General features: G+C 39.1%; 1 protein-coding gene across 2 annotated transcripts in view; it reads right to left on the reverse strand.

Moving 5' to 3' along the window:
* The window catches only part of Dtna (dystrobrevin alpha), a 349,673-nt gene that overhangs the window by 172,444 nt on the left and 160,853 nt on the right, over positions 1-16,376 (reverse strand). For both annotated transcript variants that reach the window (XM_055625819.1, XM_055625818.1), the window contains exon 2: positions 5,108-5,234. The gene's annotated coding sequence lies outside the window, so the exon portion shown is untranslated. The remainder of the gene's footprint in view (positions 1-5,107; positions 5,235-16,376) is intronic.

Raw genomic sequence — 16,376 nt, forward strand, 5'->3', positions numbered from 1 at the left:
TATATATATATATATATATATATATATATATATATATATATATATATGCCCAGTACTACTCAGCTGTCTTCAACGAATCAACAGGAATTTATCCAGAAACTACCTATAGTGTGCCATACATACTATGCTAGCTTATAGGGTTACAAAGATAGATAAAGAATAATTTCTATTTTGAGATACCACCTACCTGCATAAAGATAAGACTTTTTGGTTCAACCTCATTATACTACTGACTCTATCATTTTTAGAACATTTTCCTGAACTGTTTTTGGAAACAGTGATTAAAAAAAAAAAACAACAAAAAACCTCTATCAAAATTTGTTCTTCAGTCCAAGAGCCAGCACCTTTATCCTCGCTGTTCTTCTCTTCCAATGACTTCACTACCATCTGGTTGGCCCAGGTGAGCTTTGACGTTGGGTGTTTCCCACTCTAGGGAACTTTATGAAGTCAGTAATGATATTTTTGTAGCCTTCTGTCACATATGAGTACCAATCATTCCAAAGCCAAATGTCTATACCATTGCCCAAGTTGTGCTCACCTGGCCAATTTTTTAGACTTAATGTACTATGTAGCATATTTTATTAGTAAACATGTTTTTTTAATACCCAGCTGATTTTTTAAAATTAACTGTGTAAAGTCTCAGTTTTATAATCTGGATATAAATATAAATGCTTGTGATTAGAATTTTCAGTATTTTACCAAACTAAAGGAAATATTTGTTTTGGGAATATCAGTTATTTACTGCCTTTTAAGCCACAGAAACTACTCAGCTCTGTGCCTTTCAGCTTCAAGAGTACGAGAGGGCCCAAGCACTTCTGTTTTGACTATGATAACGTTCTCTGAAAGGATTCTAAATTAGAGAGTTCACAGTCAACACTAACACTGGTTGAATAGTTGAAAAATATTGGTAGAAAGGACAGTGTGTCCTTTTGACGATAACCACAGTACATTAAAATGGAGAGATGAGCAGTTGTGATAGCCTCTAAGATAAGACAGAAAAGAAAATGTCTACATAAATAAATGAGAAGGAAATGAGAACAGCGAGGTCCTTCTATTTAACAAAACGAAGCTAGGCACCAAAATGATCAAGTGAGCAGATACTTTAATACCAGAAGAGCCTGTGAGAGAGGCTCGGGTGGTGGAGACAGGACAAAAGCTTTACCTTTTAAGCAAGACAGACACTGGCCTCCTGACCACTTAGATCTTCAACATATTCAGATTTAATATAGGAACTATTAAATGTTCAGATAATAAAAACATCTTAAGGCAGCAAACAGCCACTATGAAGATGGAGAAGTCAGATTCAACTTGTAGGCGAAATCTATGAATAAACAATCATGAAACTTTAATTCTAGATGAAGCTATGCCCTACAAAGGTGTTTTCATGTCAAATAGTGCTTATGATAGCTGAACATTAAATGAATAAAGATTTAGAGTATTCTTAAGGATTTAAAACAATCTTTCCATTAGTTTGGAATGGAAATGGGAAAGGTAACAATAGTTCTTTTAACAGCAACAAATTTATGCAATATTCTATAGCTAGGTATATAGTTTTAGATATATTAAGTTGTTTTTTTTTTCATTGTCCCTATTTCTCATTCTTTAAGACAAGATAAAACACAGCTTAGAAAAGATACCTGTAAAAGATACAAAATGTACATAGAATTTTTTAACGGAATAATAAGAATACAAACAACTCTATTCAAAAGTGGGCTGGAGATCCAAGTGGCCATATCTTGGAAGATGCCATACAGGTGGTAAAGGGGCATGGGCAAGGATGCTCCATATTGTCTTCTGCTAGAGAGTTGCTAATTAAAAACAAAGCCACACAGCCATTGGAATGACCAAGATTCGATACACTGACATTAACAAATGCTCTTGAGAGAAGGAAGCAGCAGGTTATTTGTTGATGGCTGGTAGAGAGGCAAAGCGATACACAATCTCGTACTATGCTAAACATATGCTTCTGCAGTCCATTCATCTTGTTCCTTGGTATTTACCCAACTGAAACCAAATGCCGCCATCACACAAAACCCTGACCATAAATGTTTATATTAGTTTTCTGCAATTGTGAATAGATGCACACAGTGTGGTACAACCAAGCAGTGAAGTATTATTCATGCTGAAATTGAACAGGCCTTCGGGGCATGAAAAGATAGGGAGAAACGTAAGTGCCCATCACTGAGTGAAGTAGGGCAATCTGAGAAGGCTGGACATCCCAGGATTCCACAATGACAATCCAGGACCTGCAAAAACTCTGGGTCTCCTACAAATACCAGTGGATCTAGTATGCAGGAAATATTTTTAGGGCAGTGAAACCAATTAATCCATCAATGTGGACATACGTCACGTGCTTCTGTCCAAAAACTATCATGCTCACTAATGCACAGAGTGAATTGTGGCAGTGAGTCAATGCAGATTGATCGATTGTTGGTAATAAACACCTCACAGTGGTGAGTGGTGCTACCTGAGGATGCCCTGGATGTGTCAGGGCAGGCAGGATATAGGAAAAGCTCATTCCTTCTTCCTCTGCTTGTTAAAAACCTGAAATGGCTCTAAAATAGCAATTATACTCATTTTAAAAGGAATGATTCATAACCACAGGACACAATGTGTGATTCTCTTGATGAACACCCAAGAACAGCCAGTGGTGATGCAAACTATGATTTGGTTTCTGCTGAGAGAACTGACTAGAAGGGTTGTTCTTCTCAAGATATTGGTCACCTTCTATTCCTTGATTTGACTGATAACAAGCACCTTGTGAATATTGATAGAGATTCATGTTATTGGTGCCATTTTGTGTCTGTAATATATCTCAAAGCCTTAGTATAAAGCATGTGTAAGTCAAGGGGGGGGAAAAACCCTAACTATAGCCTTAAATTTGGTTTCCTGGGAATCATTTGTTTTCTTGAGGGGTGGGATGGGGGAGAAGAAATTCATTGCTTTTACATTTATAAAAAATAATAAAACATTGATGGATTAGTTATAACTTAGTCTAAAAAGAGAAAAAGTATTTAAAAGAGAATTTAATCTAGTGAAATAGTGACACAATGGATGGGAGACCTGGGAGCTACGCTGGCGTCTTGGTTACTCTTCTGTTGGTGTGCAGAGATACCATGACCGAGGCAAAGTATTTAATGTGGATTTCATGGATGGCTCTAGAAGCTTAGAATCTATGATCATCATGCTGGGAAGCATGGCAGCAGGCAGGAAGACATTTTGCTGGAGCGATAGCTTACTTTTTGAGACAACAACCAAGAGGCCAAGAGAGCAACTGGGATGGTATGGATGTTTGAAAACTTCAGACCCACCTCAAGAGACAGTGACACATTTCCTCCAACAAGGCCACACTTCTTAATCCTTCCCAACCAGCCTCATCGACTAGGGATTCAAACATTCAAACATACAAGCTTATGGAGCCGTTTTCATTCAAACCACCACAACTGGGGATTGCGAAGCAACCTCATGGTACAGTAGCAGTAGGAAGCTATAGACACTGACATTCACAGTTCTTAAGGACAAAGGAAGAGGTGGTGTCACTGGATGTCAGGATTAAAAGTCACGAGGGGAAACTGGTGTCGATAACTGGAATAAATTATAGCCCAACAGGTGACAGTCCCCATTGTAGATAGCACCAGACAAAACCAGTAATGGCCCTGAAGATAAAGATGGATACAGACAGACACAACTGCAGAATAAAGAGCTCAGAGACATATTTCTCATTTTGATTTTCTTTTCTAGAATAAGGGCTACATGAGGCAAATTGATTTTTGAAATGTACTCAGTTTAGCTCTTGGGAATTACAGCAAACAAATCTCTTGAAAATAAAGGAAATCACGAGGTTAGCTCTAAATCTAATCTCAGTAAAGAAAATTCATACACAGTTAAGAATACGGGAGAATCTTTTGTTTTCATTTTGAAGTTAATCAAAGTAACAAAGGGTATCTTGGTGGCTGGAAGCAGTCTTTTTGTAATACACATGATTTTGATCTTTTCTCTCATTTACTTAAAGTGGATGAAGACTCTAAATCTGATTTTTAATCAAAGCTGTTTTTAGACATGCCATAATGTCACTTTGACTTATACTGTATTTTCACTGTTTTTAAAATGATTGAACAGTTTTCACTTGCATAAGTTTTAACGTGGGAAGGAAGCACGGACACCTATTGGATTAGACTTAGACAATGATAGGTACCCTCTCAGTCGCATTGCTTAGTTAAGAGCTAGACATGATTCTGTTCTGATGTCCTGGACATGGCCACTTCTAAAAGTAGATAATAAAGCAAACACTACTACTTTGAAAGCTGGTTTTAGGCTGAAGTAGGAATTCACAACATGAGCCCCACTCAACTTTCTGATCCTCCTCTGTCCTGCCGAAGACTAACAACAGCAGATTTCAGGAAAACTCTATATAACTAAGTTGCTATCATTGCCTTTTGTAGCACTGAAGGGTCATTACATTTGATAATCCAACATTGATTTGTTTTATTTTTTTATTTTATTTTATTTCATATCTAGACAAAACAAACCTTTCTCAGTTTTTCTCTCTCTCTGTTTTATTGTATAAAGCACTGCAAGATTTAGTTTACCTGACCTTAATTGCTCTCCACTTCTAATTTAGACAATTTAAAATCCCCCAACAGGAAGCTTCTAAAATTACTTAGCTCCCACATTGACATGCTAGTATGCCAACGTAACCACCCCCACTTTCTTTAGCTATCTGTCACTATAACCTGGATGTCTGCTACCTCATCCTGATAATAATAACAAAAGTAAAAAAAGAAAAAGAAGAAAAAAATAGGTAATTTCTAGAATAGGAGCTCTATTCTATTCAAATAGACTGGAACTATTTATATTGTTTAAATTGTTTATAATTGCGGGTTTTTCTCCATTATAAGTCATTTCTCACCTAAATCCAGTTCAGATAGTTTCTGTTAACAGGAAGAAAGCAGAAGCAAAGAAATAGTCTTTAATGGGAATTCAGTGAAAGGACAGAGCTGAATGAAAGATGCTGATACTCTTTAAGCCCGTTTTTATGCAAAGAGGAAAAGCACACTTTGAGAGATTAAAACATGCTGGTCCTGACATTGTTGTCGCAAGCACTCACCTAAAACGCAATGAAGAAACAGCATGAGCTTTGCAGAACCATCTATTTTGTTTTCTTTGGAATAGCAGTTGGTTGTGGCATTTGCAGACTTCCCAAGTGCTTCCAGGGGCTTTCAAATCCTAGTTCTCTGTAATGAAAAAAAAACCACACCTGTATTGAGCTATTTACGGTAACACATTTATTTTAGAAACAGGGGCCTGAGTTAAAAGTTCCAGAATGTAGGCCTCTTACAAACCCTTCTACATTATTAACAATTTGGAATACCCTCCTAAGAAGCTCATCTTTCATTTACCCCAAGACAAATGGACTTTTTATTCTAGCAGATCTCTTACAGAGGAGGATGGCCAGGCCTGGAGGCATGAAGTCACCATCCAGGATAAAGCAGCTGGTTAGCAACGACCACAGTTCTTAATATAGCCCTTTATTTTCAGTTGATTAAGAGTGAGAGATGAGAGAACATGGGTTCTTCTGTTTTCTGAATAGGCAATTTTCTAGAATATTGCACCATCATAATTTCGACTAAAGCCAAGGAAATTGCTGCGGAGGTCAGATGTCTCAGAATAACATGTTCTCGGAGAGTGTAAGCTCCAGAAGTTTTAAATAGATATTCCACAGGAGCTGACAAAACAAAGGGAGCCTTAAGTTTTTTTAATAATCCATATGGTTATTGTGATACAGAATAATCATATATAAACAGTAAGCAGTTCTTGTCAGTGAGTGTTTTTCAGAGATTTTTGCTTTCTGAGAGAATTTACAGATTAGGAATAAGAGAGAGGAGCACCCAATGTCTAAGGTTCCCTGAGCCTTGCCCTGGGAGTGACCCAGGTATACTACATGTGTCTCCATCAATATCTCTTCCCCAACATTTTTCTCCACCTTATTTTCTGTATCACTTTTTTTCTCTGTCCATGGCTGACATTATTACTCTAGGTGCGTTATGATTGGAGCATCAGAAATCTGAAGCTCTGCAGTCCATGCATTCCGATAAAGCAAGGGAGTAAAGAGAAGGGCAGAAAGTGTGTAATGAGAGTGCAGATGGAAAGGGAAGCGGAGAAAGGATCCCGGAGGATGTCGGGTGCCTTCTGTCCCCAGTGCCAAACCTCTAGTTTCCTCTTCAACTTTCTTTTTTCTTTTCTTTTTTTTATTGAGTAATTATTTATTACAATTTATTCACTTTGTATCCCAGCTGTAGTTCCCTCCCTCATCTCCTCCTTTTCCCACTCTCCCTCTCTCTTCCTCTTCTACCCACGCCCCTCCCCTAGTCCACTGATAGGGGAGCTCCTCCTCCCCTACTATCTGACCCTAGCCTATCAGGTCTCAACAGGACTAGCTCATCCTCTTCTTCTGTGGCCTGGCAAGGCTGCCCACTCAGGGGGAAGTGATCAAAGAGCCAACCACTAAGTCTATGTCAGAGACAGCTCCTGCTCTGACCCACATGGAGACTGAGCTGCCTGTATTCTACATCTGAGCAGGGGTCTAGGTCCTCTCCATGCATGGTCCTTGGCTAGAGCATCAGTCTCTGCAGGGCCCCTTGGGCCCAGATTTTTTGGCTTTGTTGGTCTCCTTGTGGGGCTCCTGTCCCCTCCCTCCAGGTCTTTCTATCTCACTCTTCTTCCATAAGATTCCCTGCACTCTGCCCAAAGTTTGGCTATGAATCTCAGTATCTGCTTCAACCTTTCTGGGTAGATTCTTTCAGAGGCCTTCTGTGGTGGGCTCCTCTCCTGTTCTCTGTCTTTTCCTGCTTCTGATGTCTGTACTGTTGGTACTTCTGAATGAGGATTAAGCATCTTCAATAGGGTCCTTTTTGCTTTTTAGCTTCTTAAGGACTATAGATTTTAATATGTTTATCGTATATTATATGTCTAATATCCACTTATAAGTGAGTATATACCATGTGTGTCTTTCTGCTTCTGGGTTGCCTCACTCAGAATGAGCTTTTCTAGATCTCATCATTTGCTTGCAAATTTCATGATTTCCTTCTCTTTAATTGCTGAGTAGTTCCATTGTGTAAATGTACCACAATTTCTGTATCCATTCCTCAGTTGTGGGATATCTGAGTTGTTTCCAGATTCTGGTTATCATGAATAAAAATGCTATGAACATAGTGGAGCAAATGTTCTTGTTGTATGGTTAAGCATCTTTCAGATATATGCCCAGGAGTGGTATAGCTGGATCTTGAGGTAGCACTATTCCTAATATTCTGAAAAAGCATCAGATTGATTTTCAAAGTGGTTGTATAAGTTTACATTCCCACCATCAATGGAGGAGGGTTCCCCTTTCTCCAAATCCTCTCCAGCATGTGTTGTCACTTGAGTTTTTGATCTTATTACGTTCTGAGTAGACCCAATCTGGCATTATTTGAATTTAATGAGTTACCACAGTTGAACTATTTTGCGATTTTTCTTGTTTTGTTTTCTTTAAGTACATGCCTTAAGTATTTTTGTGAAAATTGGTATTTGGATGGGGTAATAGTTTCCATGCATTTGGAAATTATCTACATATTAAAATATAATTCCTGATCTCATTAAAAATACTGCTTCAAACCACAGGATGAGGAGATAAATGGAAACTTAGAGCCCACTCTTGCATTTTATGTATAACTCATGCATATGCATGCACACACACACACAAACACACACACACAATCACATATTTCATACTCACACATAGATACTTGAGTTTATACATAGCTTTAAGTGACAATGTAGTGTCACTAATGACTTCTAAGGGTCCTGTTTCTGGCTATTTCTCTTCTCTGTAGGCTGAGTTGCTTTGTACGTTTGTTTTTCTCTTTGGTCCTTTGTCACCTCTGATTGCAGCAGATTCAAAAGGAGACCAGGCAGCATTCACCTGGAGTCGCTGTGGTGAGGTATCTCACAGGTGGCTCACCTTGACTGAGATTCATAGCTTTAATAAAACTTCTACTTTGGATGATATGCTGATTGCAAGATAGCTTTAGTATTTTCCATTCTTCTTCCACCACGAAGTGGAAAATGCTTTAGCCTGCATCTCAGGGACAGTGATTAAATACCAGTGTCTAATGTAGCAATAGATCCATCTCTGCTATTACTGACTTCCTGTCCCTGTGGCTCACCCAGCATGTGCAGAATTGAATGCAGACAATTCTTTTCACTCTTGAACCTGAGAGTGGCTTCCTCCCAAGTCACTGTGAATTAAAGTCATCAATCCTATTCCCTGGTATGCTGAAACCTTCAGGACATTGAAAAACAGCCTTCCCACATGAGTAGTACATAGAAATAGAAAATGATACCTTTGTTTCTTCATATTTTTATTTAAATTATAGGTCAGCTAACTTAAATTCTAGGTTGTCTAACTCAGAAGCTCAGACATTCTAGTGTGAGTAGAAGTTAAAATTTACTGTTAGGACATCAAATAAAAATACCGTCTTCTGCTCTGGAGAGATGTTTCAGAAGTTGAGACCCTTTTACTGGTCATGGAGAGGCTCCAAGTTTAGTTTCCAGAATCTGCATTGGGGAGTTCACAAACCCTGTAACTCAAGTTCAGTGTGATCTTATACCATCTTCTAACATCTACAGGCACCTTCACACACGTAGTACACATATATTCACTCAGGCACACGTACACAGACATGAGATGAAATGAATACTATCTCTTTTACTTAGCTCTCTAGGAAATTCCTAGTCAAGGTTCAGGTTGGAGTCAGAAGTCAGTATCTTACCACAGCCTGCCACAAGAGAAACATTCATTCTGTAAACTTTAATGCCCTATCTTAGGCATATGGTAATGAAGAAAGCACAGAACAATGGCTCATATACAATAGGCTTATAGAAACAGTTGCTACACGAAAAAACAAATCAGTGAGTAAATGTATAACTAAGGTTATCATCAACTTTAAAGCCAAGGAAAGAATTTTTTTATTACAAATATTTGCAGGTCCAATATAATTATATGATAATATTTATTCATATATATGTATATGTATATATATATATGTATATATATATATATATATATATATCCCAGATATAAATCGAAGTAGAAAAAAATGTATCATTAGGTAACAAAGATGTTGTAAAGGAGAAAGTCCTCTATCATTCTCATGTTAAAATTTTTATAACTACTGGACCAGTCTTCTTTATCTTTGTTAATTTGTACGAATAATATCATCGCAATGTGATGGAGTCACATTGGAAAATAATGAGGAGCTCAAAGAGGCATTTATATGCTTTCCTTGTAATGCAGGGATAGGTGGCCTAAGAAATGAAATCTTTAGGGCATACCCTACAGGCTCTTCTTTCTCTTAGTTATGCTTAGGAGATTGGAAATCATATGGTCTTTTTTTTTTTTTTTTTTTAGAATTCAGAGGTAAATATAGGAAGCAAGTGCAGAACACCCAATAAATCAGACCAGAAAAGAAAATCCTTACACCACATAATAATCAGAACAGTAAATATACAGAACAAAGAAAAAATACTAAAAGCTGCAAGGGAAAAAGGCTAAGTAACACATAATGGCAAACCCATCAGAATCACACCTGACTTCTCAACAGAGACTATGAAAGCCAGAAAGGCCTGGACGGATATCATGCAGACCCTACGAGAACACAGATGTCAGCCCAGGCTACTATACCCAGTAAAACTCTCAGTCCTCATAGATGGAGAAAACAAGATATTCAATGACAAAAACAAATTTCAACAATACCTACACACAAATCCAGTGTTACAGAAGACACTAGAAGGGAAAATACAACCCAAGAAGACTACTTTCAGGAAAACACAGGAAATATTTAACCTCACTACAGCAAAACAAAAAGTAACAAAGCACACAAACTTACTACCATAGCCAATATCAAAATCAAAGGCTCTAAAACCGCTGGTCATTAATCTCTCTCAACATCAATGGACTCAATTCTCCAATAAAAAGACACAGATTAACAGAATGGATACATAAACAAGACCCCAAAATCTGTTACATACAAGAAACACACCTAACTCACAAAGATAGACATTACTTGAGGGTAAAGGGCTGGAAGACGGTTTCCAAGCCAATGGACCCAAGAAACAAGCAGGAGTAGCCATTCTAATATCAGATAAAATAGACTTTCAACCAAATTTAATCAAAAGAGATGGGTAAAGACACTTCATACATATCAAGGGAAATTCCACCAGGAAGACATCACAATCCTGAACATCTATGCCCCAAATACAAAGGTACCCACATTTGTAAAAAAAAAAAAAAAAAAAAAAAAACATTAATAAAACTTAAACCACACATAGGTCCCCACACATCAATAGTGGAAGACTTCAACACCTCACTCTCAACAAAAGACAGGTCAACAAAACAGAAATTAAACAAAGAAACAACAACTCTGACAGAGGTCATGCATCAAAAGGACCTAACAGACATCTACAGAACCTTACACCCAAACACAAAAGAATTTACCTTCTTTCCAGCACCTCATGGAACCTTCTCCAAGATATAATAATGCCCTATGGGAGCTACAGGGGGGATACAAAGCAAATAAACTAATTAATAAAAATAAAAATAATTAAAAAAGAATAAGAGGTAAATACAGGAAGCGAGTGTAGATCTACAGCCACTGTAGAAGCAATAGCTATGTATCTGAATAATTTCTAAATTAGAAAACAGGCCCTACTTTTTCAAAGTGACCCTAGGTTGCTGTATTTACAGACTGCATGGTACCACCCCAGGCAAAAGCTGAACTTGGAAGTCTTGATAATGCTCTTCTGAAAACAGAGCATCAGGAAATATCAGCAATGAATTTGAATATTTTGAATTTGAATTTTGAATTTGAATATTTCAGCAATGAAGGTGCAGGAGGAAAAGAAAAGTTTAGGTCTGAAAGGTCCTTGAGTTCCTTTTCTGATGTTTCAGACTCAGAAGACAGTAATTTATTTCAGTCTTTATCACTTTTAACTTGGCTTCAGCTTTCTGAATGAAAGTGTCAGTCTAATCCAATGGATTTCAACAAAGGATTTTTTTTTTATTACTGGGGACATTTGGCCATATCTGGTGTCGTTTTGGATTTGTTAATGGGTACATATAGTATATAACATTTAGAGGCCAGAGTGCTACTGAACCCTTTCAATGTACAGCAAAGCCCCATGATGCAGTTAAAAACATGCAATTACTAGGTTAAGGAACTCTGGTCTAGATCATTCAAGTTCCTTTTTGTCTGATCGTGATTTTGTAAGTCCACCACAGATCCTACTCAGATTCGTGAATTTGCACAAAGGAAGCCTGATTCTCTTTCTGAAATTTCCTCAAACTCCCCAATCCATACTAAGGTTCACCTTGTAGCTCCGAGCTCTCTCTGTATACCTCCTTTATGCTCCAGAACATCTTGTTCCTAACATGCCCTTGAGTTCCTGTACCTGTTAACATTATTATTATGAATCATTGCCTTGGGCTTCTTTCCTTTCTCCCTTCCTTCCTCCCTCCCTCTCTCCCTCCCTCCCTCCCTTCCTTCCTTCTTCCCTTCTTTCCTTTGAAACAGGGTCTCAACAACGTTGCCTCGATTGGCCTAGAACTCTCTATGTAGACCAGGTTGACCTCAAACTCACAGAGATCTCTGTGCCTTTACTTCTCTAGTGTTAGGATTAAAGGTGTGCATCTCCACTTCTTTTTTTTTAATTGAAAATACATTCTTTCCTTATACAATACACCCCAAATATATTTCTCTCCCCTCCACTCCTCCTAGCTATCCCCACCTCTCCTCATCCCTCTCCACTCTCTCTGTTTGCTCTTCAGAAAAGCAGGGGCTTCTAAAAGACAACCGCCAGACAGGACAAAACAAGATACAGTAAGACAAGGCAAAAGCCCTCCTATTGAGGCTGGACAAGGCCAGCCAATAGGAGGAAAAGAGTCTTAGATCAGGCAAAAGAGTTAGAGATACACTCGCTCCCACTGTTAGGAGTCCCATACAAAACAAAACAAAACAAAACAAAACAACAACAACAAGCTAACAGACATATGCAGAGGACCTGAGGCAGGCCCATGCAGGCCTCACACTCACTGCTTCAGTCTCTGAGCTCATGATTGGTTAAGTGGGTCATATTCTCCTGGTGTTCTTCATCCCCTCTGACTCCTATAGTCTTTCCTCCCCCTCTTCCATGGGATGCAGTGAAAACTTCCTGGAATGTGCGAGGGTGACCTTAGTGTGGACCCCACATAGTAGAGGATATAGAGTCTGAACTGGCCATCTGTGGTAGCCAGGCCTGGCTTTCAGGAGGGGCACCAGCACTTCTTATCCCTTCATATTAAGGGCAGTGACTTCCTCATCAATTTCTTCTCCATCATTGCCAGCACAGCATCTAAACTGACTTCCTTTTGTCCTTTTTTTTTTTTTAATTCCATTTTGAGACAAGATCTTCCTGTGGCTCTCTTATTGGCCTAGTACTTACTGTGCAGCTCACGATGGCCTCAGACTTATAATCCTGTTGCCCCAATCTCTCAGGTGCAAGGATTACAGGTTTGAATGGCCACACTTTGCTTACCAATCCTCTTTAATGACGAATTATTTTCACCAGTAACTACTGACTGATGATGGAAGAATTGGTGTACTTCCCAGGCTCCTTCTCAGAGTTGTGAAATTTATTCAAATCATTTCACCTGATTTTTTTTTTTTAACAATTCCCAACTGGGAGCAACAGTGTGATGGTATTGAATTCATAACCCTTGGTTTAAAGTTATTGTCATGTCAGACACAAGGATATTATGCTAAAATCAGGTAGAGGATTCTGTCAAATGGACCTTTCAGGATGCTTGCAAATTGAAGGTAACATTGGCTCTTAGAGACATTGGGGTATCCTTTCTATCTCGAAGCTCAGATCACAAGCCAGGAAGGTCTCTGCTGTTGGCAAAGTTCATGTTATGGGCAGAAACCTTTGACTTCAAGCTCCTAGGAGGAAGGGTGGGTGGCTGTTATGGTAGAGCTGTTTAGCTCTTGCATGGCTGTTATGGAAGACGAACTCAAAGCGCAGGGGTCTTCACCTGGGAGATTATACTTGCTGACCAGAGCACTGCAGGGACTGACTATAGCTTCGTGGGTGCTGGTGTGGCTCCATCTCATTTCTGTGACATTTTTATGTCATGGACAGACAATCAGGGAACTTAATTGAAGCACAGAGGCAGAAACATTTAACATCTGGGATGTTTTTTCTATCAAAACAGCTCATTTCCATGTTCATAGCAGCTCTATTTGTAATTGCCAGAAGCTGGAAACAGCCCAGATGTTCCTCAACTGAGGAATGGATACAGAAATTGTGGTACATCTAAACAATGGAATACTAGTCAGCAATTAAAAACAAGGAAATCATGAATTTTGCAGGCAAATGGTGGGGACTAGAAAAGATCATCCTGAGTGAGGTATCCCAGAAGCAGAAAGACACACATGGTATATACTCACTTATAACTGGATATTAGACATATGATATAGGATAAACATACTAAAATCTGTTCACCTAAAGAAGCTAATCAAAAATGAGGACCCTGAGTAAGATGATCAATATTCACTCAAAAAGGCAAATGGGATGGACATGGGAAGAGGGAGAAAGCAGGGAACAGGACAGGAATCTACCACAGAGGGCCTCTGAAAGACTCTACCCTACAGGGTATCAAAGCAGATGCTAAGACTCATAGCCAAACTTTGGGCAGAGTGCAGGGAATCTTATGAAAGAAGGTGGAGATAGAGAGACCTGGAGGGGACAGGAGCTTCACAAGGAGAGCAACAGTACCAGAAAATTTGGGCCCAGGGGTCTTTTCTGAGACTGATATTTCAACCAAGGATCATTCATGGAGATAACCTAGAACCCTTGTGTGGATATAGCCCATGGCAACTCAGTGACCAAGTGGGTTCCCTAGTGATGGAATCAGAGACTTTTTGACATGAACTCAGTGGCTGGCTCTTTGATCACATCCCCCTGATGGGGGAGCAGCCTTACCAGGAGAAATAAGAAGACAATGCAGCCAGTCCTGATGAGACCTGATAGACTAGGGTCAGATGGAAGGGGAGGAGGACCTCCCGTATCAGTGGACTGGAGGAGGGACATGGGAAGAGAAGAAGGGAGGGTGGGATTGGAAGGAGAAGAGGGAGGAGGCTACAACTGGGATACAAAGTGAATAAGCTGTAATTAATAAAAAAAATCTCATGATAACAGAAGCACAGGTAGAATTCATCCTTGTAAAAATCTAGATGCTTGCACAAGGGAAGCAGAGCCACTGGGTTACCTCCCTAATCAATGGCCTTCCTCAGTCCCTGTAAGACTGAAGGCAGCAAGAAGATACTTGAACAAGTATAAAGCAGTGTAAACTTCACTTTTACTATTGCTGTTTTAGCAACAAGAATAAAGAAAAATCATGCTTAGTTACTTCAGGTACAGTAAGATAAGTCAGAAAGCAACATCTGGACAAAAAAAAAAAGCTGTCATAAAGAATGTACATGTATGTAGTTAATGCAGGAGATTTAACACCAGAAATTCAAATGTCCAAGGTCTGCAGACATGCATTAACTCTCAATAACCGTAATGACTTGCCTGTCAGCTTCTCTTCAGCTGAGTATTCTGTTAGCTGCTTTAAAGGTGCTAAGCAGGGAACAGCAGAATGGAAAGGAAGTGACTGCTGTTTCCTGCACAGAGTCCCTTCTCCACTCCACTCTTTTCTGAGTTTCTCTCCATTGCCTTTTGCTGTTAGGCTAAGGCAGCGGCTTACCTAGGTATCTGCATTTGAGAGGGCATCACCTTTTTGTTATACATTCCCTACAGCATTCCTGGGCAACTTCTGCAGAGATGGTCGGCTGCTAAGAACTCACCTAAGATGGATCTGAGAAGTCAGATGGATCTTCCCTTTACACAAATGAAAACTGTAAAAATACTGCTACTCAACTAATTGAAAATTAAATTAATTTAAAAATGGAACATGAGATGGCAGAAAACATACAGAGTTAAGTTTTTAAAATCACAGCAAATTTTCATTGTAGAAATATGCAAATGTGATAAATTTCAAAAACGGTACCACATTTACTCCTGAGGAAATGCCTATGAAGAGTTTGCACATTTCAATTTTTTCCCCCACACATGTTTCATATACATGTGTGGGTTTGTATGGCTATACTGACAAATATGAATATACACACCAATGCATGACACATAGCTTTATGTCATAGTAAGGGATTATTTTGTGGTATAGTCATCATCATCATTATTTACGATTTATTGACTTCGTATCCCGGTTGTAGGCCCCTGCCTCATCTTCTCCCAGTCCCACCCTCTCTCCCTCTTCTGCCCCCATTCCTTTCTCCTAGTCTACTGATAGGGGAAGTCCTCCTCCCCTACTGTCTGACCCTAGCTTATCAGGTCCCATCAGGATTGCCTGGATCCTCTTCCTCTGTGGGTTGGCTAGGTCACTCCACCACAGAGAGGTGATCAAAGAGCAGGCAACTGAATTTATGTCAGAGATCGTCTCTTCTCCCTTTAGAAGGGAACCCACATGGAGACTGAGTTGTCTATGGCCTACACCTGAGCACGGGGTCTAGGTCTTCTCTATGCAAGGTCTTTGGTTGATGCATCAGTCTCTGCAGGCCCCCCTGGTCCCAGATTTTTATGGCTATTTTGGTCTCCATGTGGGGCTCCTCTCTTCTCCAGGTCATTCTATATCCCCTTTCTTCCGTAAGATTCCCTGCACTCTGCCCAGTTTGGCTGTGAGTCTCTGATCTGCTTCGATCCCCTGCTGAGTGGAGTCTTTCAGAGGACATCTGTGGTAGGCTTCCATCCTTTTCCCTCTCTTCTACCACTTCTGATGTCTCTCCTGTTTTTCCTTCTGAGTGAAAATTAGGCATCTTCCCTAGGGTGGTCCTTGTTGTTTAGCTTCTTTAGGTCTGTAGATTTTAATATGTTTAGCCTATATTTATTATATGAGATGGCATATACTCACTTATAAGTGGATATTAGCCATATAATATAGGACAAACATACTAAGGGATTTTAATGCACATAAAATTTATTTTTTACATCTCATATTTACTAGTGATTTATATATATTCAACACAAATATTTTCTCTTTGTGACATGAGATTATTTTTATTAAAGGTTATAATAAATGTAAGATGTGCACTTCTTTATTTTATCCTTACACATTATAATACATTTATGCAGAGTGCATTTCAGTTCTATTTTACCTTGATAAGAATGCTTATTTTATAATAGAAACTTATAAAGTCTAAACCTGTGTATCTCAAAACATCAGAAAAAAACAGGGGCTGTTTTCTCCA

Source organism: Psammomys obesus, unplaced genomic scaffold (assembly GCF_907164565.1).
Source record: "Psammomys obesus unplaced genomic scaffold, mPsaObe1.curated_primary_1811, whole genome shotgun sequence".
Taxonomy (NCBI): Eukaryota; Metazoa; Chordata; class Mammalia; order Rodentia; family Muridae; genus Psammomys; species Psammomys obesus.